This window comes from Gorilla gorilla, chromosome 4 (genome assembly GCF_029281585.2).
Source record: "Gorilla gorilla gorilla isolate KB3781 chromosome 4, NHGRI_mGorGor1-v2.1_pri, whole genome shotgun sequence".
NCBI classification, from domain to species: domain Eukaryota; kingdom Metazoa; phylum Chordata; class Mammalia; order Primates; family Hominidae; genus Gorilla; species Gorilla gorilla.
In genome coordinates, this window is record NC_073228.2 from 132108208 (window position 1) to 132116748 (window position 8541).

The 8541-nt window shown below is 38.6% G+C and overlaps 1 long non-coding RNA gene across 1 annotated transcript; it reads right to left on the minus strand.

Moving 5' to 3' along the window:
• Positions 1-638: 638 nt before the first annotated feature.
• Positions 639-1642, minus strand: LOC109026912 (uncharacterized). Its single transcript, XR_002005963.3, has 3 exons — positions 1495-1642; positions 795-866; positions 639-690 (listed from the first exon to the last, which is right to left on the minus strand). It is a non-coding gene; the product is annotated as an uncharacterized lncRNA (long non-coding RNA).
• Positions 1643-8541: the final 6899 nt, after the last annotated feature.

Sequence of the window (8541 nt, forward strand, 5' to 3'; positions counted from 1 at the left end):
AGTGACTTCACAAAAAGAGGAATAGAGGCCTGAGTGAGCACACTTAGCTCCCTCACCACGTAATGCCCTGTGCTTCTTTGGGATGCCGCAGGGAGTCTCCCACCAGCACGAAGGCTCTCACCAGATGTGGCCCCTTGACCTTGAACTTCTCAACCTCCATAACTGTAAGAAATAAAATAAATTCTTTTTGTTTATAAATTACCCAGTTTCAGGTATTCTAAGTAACAGACAAGAGACTAAGAAAGTTACTTTGATAGATTTCCCAAACTACTGAGATTCCCAACAACTTTAAAGAGCTCAGTGCATAACATTGTAAGTTGGGTAGATGGAATGAGTCTGGAAATCCAGGTAGAGAAGCCTGTTGACTTTATCTATTCATTTATGTATTTATTAGACATGGTTCTTGCTCTGTCGCCCAGCTGGAGTACAGTGGCGTGATCTCTGCTCACTGTAACCTCAACCTCCCAAGTTCAAGCGATCCTCCCGCCTCAGCCTCCTGAGTAGCTGGGACTATAGGCACTCGCCACCATGCCTGGCTAATTTTTGTATTTTTTGTAGAGACAGGGTTTTGCCATGTTGCCCAGGCCGGTCTCGAACTTCAGAGCTCAAGCGATCTACCCATCTTGGCCTCCCAAAATGCTGGGATTACAGGTGTAAGCCACCTCATTCCGGCCCCTGTTGACTTTTAAACTGAAAGAAAACAATGGTACAGATGCATGTAATCAAGGGTATGTGGCAGGAAGGGTCAAAAAGAAAGAGCTGAGTGATCAACTATGAGAAGAAAAAATAAATACCTTGCTTCCCTCTCTTCCGTAGCCAGTTGGATATGGTGCGATTCTTCATTATTAAATGTCCCCTGAAGAAAGCTAAGGGAACAGAGAGACATTCTAGTGTCCTACTTTGGCCTATAGGTAGTGGCAGCTCAGGATAAACAGGTAGATTAGAAGAATGGAGATGGGATAGGGAAGGGAGAAACTTTCTAGAGGGTGTTGGTGCTGGATGTCTTAGCCTTTCAGGAAGTAGGGAAGATACTGCTTTTCTGGGAAGGGAATTATGCTAAAAGGAACAGGCATGCTTAGCTGTATGCTCAGGGAGGTAGGCAGCATGACCTATTGCCATGAGGTGGGAGTGAAATATTCTAGGTAGCTCTGATAGGAATAGACTCCTTGGCTGGGATCATGCCTATTCTTCTCCGAAGATTTCCACCTCCGAACTGTGGCCCCTTGAAGAATTGTAGCCTATATGCATTTCTTTATCCCTTCACCCATATTCACTCTGAATATTATAGTATGAGATCTATTTAAGTGAGGAAAAACTCTAAATAGTTGTAAGTTTTGAGCCATAAGACAAAAAATACTTAGAACAAGAAATAGACTCATAAACTAAGCTTAAGTTACAAGGGGACCATAGGGATAATCTGGAGACAATACTTTTATTGTACATATGAGGCAAACAAAACAAAACAACAACAAATGGTTTGCCGGAGTCACACACCCGAAGAAGTAGGAGAACTAAAAGAAGAATTCATGGTAAGCAATCAGAAATTCACTATAATTTCTTCTTCACCAAGCTGTTTCAGCACAAGGACCATTCAACTGTCTGTGTGTGTGCTGCTCGTGTGTGAGAAGTGGGCACACAGCATGCCCACCTACATATTTTGCAGCTGATCTATACTAATCCTTAGCGATGACACACTCTGTAGATTCTATGACTTCATAATACACACATACCCCCTGCCTGGCTGTGGTGATGGACAAACATAGCTACACCTACTTTTTTGGCTCTTTTAAGGAGGCTGACCCACTGACTTACAAGTTGTTGGCTAGCGTGGGGAATGATTCACTTCCTCTGGAAGACATCAATGACTCCTAATACACTTATGACTCCTTGGTTGTTGGTAGGTGGGGCCCAGGCTAACCCCACCCTGGGCCTATGTGGTCCGTGGTTTTGAGGGTGGGCAGCAGTGCCAATCCCTGCTCTGAGTAGTCCTGTGTCTTTCTGAAGCATTCTTGTCCATCTGACCTACTCTGGCCCTACCAAATTCATTGCAGTAACAGGCCTCATTTGGCACCATTTTTAGGGTCTTATTTACCTCCATAAACATGGGGAAAGACGTGAAATTAGCTTATTAGTTAACACAAATTACCTATTCTCTTTAAAAGTATAATTTAAAAAATCTGCTATGAACATTTATTAGAGATATTAATGCCAGCCCTGGGAAAATTAACACATGTAGGACCTCACTGTGCTGAGTCTTAATTATGCTTCACTTGCACTGAGGAATTGGCATTTGATTCTTTCCAAACTGTGCTATTGGCTGACCTTGCCGGTATTAGGTCATTAAACACCAGTAATTCTTATCCAGATTCTCTGCAGACACCGCACATTTGAGCAATCATTTGTTTTACTGTCCCTCTTTGCTAAAGCATCTGTTGTAAGTGGCATTGTTCCAATCCCACTTATTCAACAAATTAAACTTTCCCAGGAACAAATAATCATCCCTAGAATTCCTCGAACTACCCTGGCTTCCAATGGGCCCACTTAGAAACACAGCCTGGTAAAAGCTGAAGGGTGATAAGGCTACCAAAAATGGGTGTTCCAAATCTTGCATGGTGGTCTCCCTGGTTTGCACTGAGGGTAGCATCCCACATACCACAAAGGATGTGATATGCAGATGAGGATACAAGCTCCTCCCAGGCAGGGCCAGCTTATGGGATCTGTTAGATAATGCAAGAAATATTTGGGAACGCTAACTATTTAAACTTCATATTGTCCCAGAGTTCTGCTGGAACCCCACAGTAAATACTTTCTATAGTCCCCAGGGAACACATTATTATAGTTTTCAATATTGATTTAGCCGCAATGTCTAAATCAATATTGAGACGTTGTGGCTTTTAAAGTTAATATCAGGAAAGGACCCTTCTACTCCTTTTTATATTTTTATTTTTTATTTTTTCATTTCAATAGGTTTTTGCGGAACAGGTGGTGTTTGATTACATGAATAAGTTCTTTTTTTTTTTTTTTTTGAGATGGAGTCTCGCTCTGTCACCCAGGCTGGAGTGTAGTGGCACAATCTCAGCTCACTGCAACCTCTGCCTCCAGTTTAAAGCAATTCTTCTGCCTCAGCCTCCTGAGTAGCTGGGACTACAGGCATGTGCCATCATGCCTGGTTAATTTTTGTATTTTTTAGTAGAGATGGGGTTTCGCTATGTTGGCCAGGCTGGTCTTGAACTCCTGACCTCGTGATCTGCCCACCTCAGCCTCCCAAAGTGCTGGGATTACAGGTATGAGCCACTGTGCCTGGCCACAAATAAGTTCTTTAGTGGTGATTTCTGAGATTTTGGTGCACCATCACCCGAGCAGTATACACTGTACCCAATGTGTAATCTTTTACCCCTCGTTACCCCTCACACTTTCCTTCATGTCCCCAAAGTCCAATGTATCATTCTTATGCCTTTGTGCCTTCATAGCTTAGCTCTCACATATGAGTGACAACATACGATGTTTGGTTTTCCATTTCTGAGTTACTTCACTTAGAATAATAGTCTCCAATTCCATCCAGGTTGCTATGAAGGCCATTATTTTGTTCCTTTTTATGGCTGACTAGTATTCCATAGTATATATATGCACATTTTCTTTACCCACTCATTGACTGATGGGCATTTGAGGTGTTTCCATATTTTTGCAATTGCAAATTGTGCTGCTATAAACATGTGTGCTAGTATCTTTTTCGTATAACGATGTCTTTTCCTCTGGGTAAATACCTAGTAATGGGATTGCTGGATTAAACGGTAGATCTACTTTTGGTTCTTTAAGGAATCTCCACACTGTTTTCCACAGTGGCTGTACTAGTTTACATTCCCACCAACAGTCTAAAAGTGTTCTCTTTTCACTGCATCCGTGCCAACATCTATTATTATTATTTTTTTGATTATGGCCATTCTTGCAGCAGTGAGGTGGTATCATATTGTGTTTTTGATTTGCATTTCCCTGATCACTAGTGAGGTTGAGCATTTTTCCATATGCTTGTTAGCCATTTATATCTCTTTTTTTGAGAATTGTCTATTCATGTCCTTAGTCCACTTTTTGATGGGATTGTTTGTTTTTTCTTGCTGATTTGTTTTGGTTCATTGTAGATTCTGGATATTAGTCCTTCGTCAGATGTATAGATTGTGAAGATTTTCTCCCATTCTGTGGGTTGTCTGTTAACTCTACCTATTATTTCTTTTGCTGGGCAGATGCTTTTTAGTTTAATTAAGTCCCAACTATTTATCTTTGTTTTTGTTGCATTTGCTTTTGGGTTCTTGGTCATGAATTCTTTGCCTAACCAATGTCTAGAAGAGTTTTTCTGGTGTTATCTTCTAAAATCTTTATGGTTTCAGTTCTTAGATTTAAATCTTTGATCCATCTTTGTTGATTTTTTTATAAGGTGAGAGATGAGGATCCAGTTTCATTCTTCTACATGTGGCTTGCCAATTATCCCAGCATCTTTTGTTGAATAGGGTGTCTTTTCCCCACTTTATATTTTTGTTTGCTTTTTTGAAGGTCAGTTGGCTGTAAGTATTTGGCTTTATTTCTGGGTCTTCTGTTCTGTTCCATTGGTCTATGTGCCAATTTTTATACCAGTACCATACTGTTTTGGTGACTATGGCCTTATAGTATAGTTTGAAGTCAGGTAATGTGATGCCTTCAGATTTGTTCTTTTTGCTTAGTTTCACTTTGGCAATGTGGGCTCTTTTTAAGTTCCATATAAATTGTAGGATTGTTTTTCTAGTTCTGTAAAGAATGATGGTGGTATTTTGATGGGAATAGCATTGAATTTGTAGATTGCTTTTGGCAGTATGGTCATTTTCACAATATCGATTCTATCCATCCATGAGCATGGGATGTGTTTCCGTTTGTTTGTGTCCTCTATGATTTATTTCAGCAGTGTTTTATAGTTTTCCTTGCAGAGGTCTTTTACCTCCTTGGTTAGGTATATTCCTAAGTATTTTATTTTATATATTTATTGCAGCTGTTGTGAAAGAGGTTGTGTTCTTTATTTGATTCAGCTTGGTTGCTTTCATTGTATAGCAGAGCTACTGATTTGTGTAAACTCATTTTGTATCCTGAAACTTTGCTGAATTCATTTACCAGTTCTAGGAGCTTTTTGGATGAGTCTTCAGGCTTTTCTAGGTATATGATCATATTATCAGCAAACAGTGACAGTTTGACTTCTTCTTTATCGATATGGATGCTACTGATTTCTTTCTGTTGTCTGACTTCTCTGGCTAGGACTTCCAGTACTATGTTGAACAGAAGTGGTGAAAGTGGGCATATTTGTCTTGTTCCAGTTCTCAGGGGGAATGTTTTCAACTTTTCCCCACTCAGTATAGTGTTGGTTGTGGATTTGTCATAGATGGCTTTTATTACATTAAGGTATGTGCCTTCTGTGCTGATTTTGCTCAGGGTTTTAATCATAAAGGGATGCTGGATTTGTCAAATGCTTTTTCTGCATCTGTTGAGATGATCATGTGATTTTTGTTTTTCATTCTATTTATGTGGTGTATCCCATTTATTGACTTACGTGTCTTAAACCATCCCTGCATCCCTGGTATGAAACCTACTTGATCATGGTGGATTATCTTTTTGATATGCTGTTGGATTCTGTTTGCTAGTATTTTGTTGAGGATTTTTGCATCTATGTTCATCATGGATATTGGTCTGTCGTTTTCTTTTTTGTTGTTGTTATATCCTCCCCTGGTTTTGGTATTAGTGTTATTGGTCTGTTCAGAGATTCTATATCTTCCTGGTTTAATCTAGGAGGATCGTATATTTCCAGGAATTTATCCATCTCCTCTAGGTTTCCTAGTTTATGCATGTAAATGTATTCATAGTAGCCCTGAATAATCTTTTGTATTTCTCTGGTATCAGTAGTAATATCACCTGTTTCATTTCTAATTGAGCTTATTTGTATCTTCTCTCTTTTTTTCTTGGTTGATCTCACTAATGAGCTATCAATTTTGTTTATCTTTTTAAAGAACCAGATTTTTGTTTCATTTATTGTTTGGAATGTCTTGTTTGTTTATTTGTTTCAATTCCATTTAGTTCTGCTCTGATATTCATTATTTATTTTCTTCTGCTGGGTTTGGGTTTGGATTGTTCTTGTTTCTCCAGTTCTGTGAGAGGTGACCTTAGATTATCTTTTTGTGCTTTTTCAGGCTTTTTGATGTAGGCATTTAATGCTATAAACTTACCTCTTAGCACCACTTTTGCTGTATCCCAGAGGTTTTGGTAGGTTGTGTCACTATTATTGCTCAGTTGTAAGAATTTTTTAAATTTCCATCTTGATTTCATTGTTGGCCCAAAGATTATTCAGGAGCAGGTTATTAATTTCCATGTATTTGCATGGTTTTGAGGGTTCCTTTTGGAGTTGATTTTCAATTTTATTCCACTGTGGTCTGAGAGAATACTTGACATAATTTCGATTTTCTTAAATTTACTGAGACTTGTTTTGTGGCCTATCACATGGTCTATCTTGGAGAATGTTCCATGTGCTGATGAATAGACTGTGTATTCTGCAGTTGTTGGGCAGAATGTTCTGTAAATATCTGTTAGGTCCATTTGTTGTAGGGTATAGTTTAAGCCCACTGTTTCTTTATTGACTTTCTGTCTTGATGACCTGTCTAGTGTTGTCAGTGGAGTATTAAAGTGTCCCACTATTATTGTGTTACTGTCTATCTCATTTCTTAGATCTAGTAGTAATTGTTTTGTAAGTTTGGGAACTGTAGCATTAGATGCTTGTATATTTAGAACTGTGATATTTTCCTGATGGACTAGTTTTTTTATTATTATATAATGTCCCTTTTTGTCTTTTTTAACTGCTATTGCTTTACAGTTTGCTTTGTCTTATATAAGAATAGCTACTCCTTCTTGCTTTTGGTGTCCATTTGCATGGAATATCTTTTTCCACCACTTTACCTTAAGTTTATGTGAGTCCTTTTGTGTTAGGTGAACCTCCTGAAAATAGCAGAAACTTGGTTGGTGAATTCTTATCCATTCTGCCATTCTGTACATTTTAAGTGGAACATTTAGGCCATTTACATTCAATATTAGTATTGCGATGCGAGGTACTCTTCTATTCATCGTACTATCTGTTGCCTGAATACCTTGTTGTTGTTGTTATTTTCATTGTGTTATTGTTATATAGGTTCTGTGAGATTTATACCTTAAGGAAGTTCTAGTTTGGTGTATTTCAAGGATTTGTTTTAAGCTTTAGAGCTCCTTTTAGCAGTTTTTGTAGTTCTGCCTTGGTAGTGGCAAATTCTCTTAGCATTTGTTTGTCTGGAAAAGATTGTATCTTTCCTTCATTTATGAAGCTCAGTTTCACTGGATACAAAATTCTTGGCTGATAATTCTTTTGTTTAAGGAGGCTGAAGATAGGGCCCCAATGCCTTCTAGTTTGTAGGGTTTCTGCTGACAAATCTGCTGTTAATCTGATAGGTTTTCCTTTATAGGTTACCTGATGTTTTGTCTCATAACTCTTAAGATTCTTTCCTTCATCTTGACTTTAGATAACCTGATGGCTATGTGCCTAGGTGATGACGATCTTTTTGCGATGAATTTCCCAGGTGTTCTTTGAGCTTCTTGTATTTGGATGTCTAGATCTCTACCAAGGCTGGGGCAGATTTCCTCGATTATTCCCTAAAATATGTTTTCCACACTTTTAGATTTTTCTTCTTCCTCAGGAAAACCAATTATTTTTAGATTTGGATGTTTAACATAGTCTCAAACTTCTTGGAGGCTTTGTTCATGTTTTAAAACTCTTTTTTCTTTGTCTTTGATGAATTAGGTTAATTCAAAAGCCTTGTTTTCGAGAAGTTCTTTCTTCTGCTTGTTTGATTCTATTGCTGAAACATTCCAGTGCATTTTGCATTTCTCTAAGTGTGACCTTGATTTCCAGAAGTTGTGATTGTTTTTTATTTATGCTATCTATTTCACTGAAAAATTTTCCTTTCATATCTGGTATCACGTTTTTAATTTCTTTAAGTTGGACTTCACCTTTCTATGATGCCTCCTTATATTAGCTTAATAATTGACCTTCTGAATTCTTTTTCTGGTAATTCAGAGATTTTTATCTTAGTTTGGATCCACTGCTGGTGAGCTGGTATGATCTTTCAGGGGTGTTAAAGAACATTGTTTAAGAATTGTTTTTCTGGTTCCTTCTTATTTGAGTAGACTATGTCAGAGGTAAGATCTGGGATTTAAGGTATTCTGTTCAGATTCTTTTGTTCCACGGGGTGCTCCATTGAAGTGGTGTTCTTCTCCTTCCCCCAGGAGTGGGGTTTCCTGAGAGCCAAACTGTAGTGATTGTTTTTGTCTTTTGGATCTAGCCACCTAGCAGAGTTTCCAGGCTCTAGGCTGGTACTGGGAAGTGTCTGCAGAGTGCTGTAATCCATCTTCAGGTCTTGCAGTGTTAGACACCAGCACCCATTCTGGTGGAGGTAGCAGGGGAGTGAGGTGAACTCTGTGAGGGTCTTTGGTTGTGTTTTTGTTTAGTGT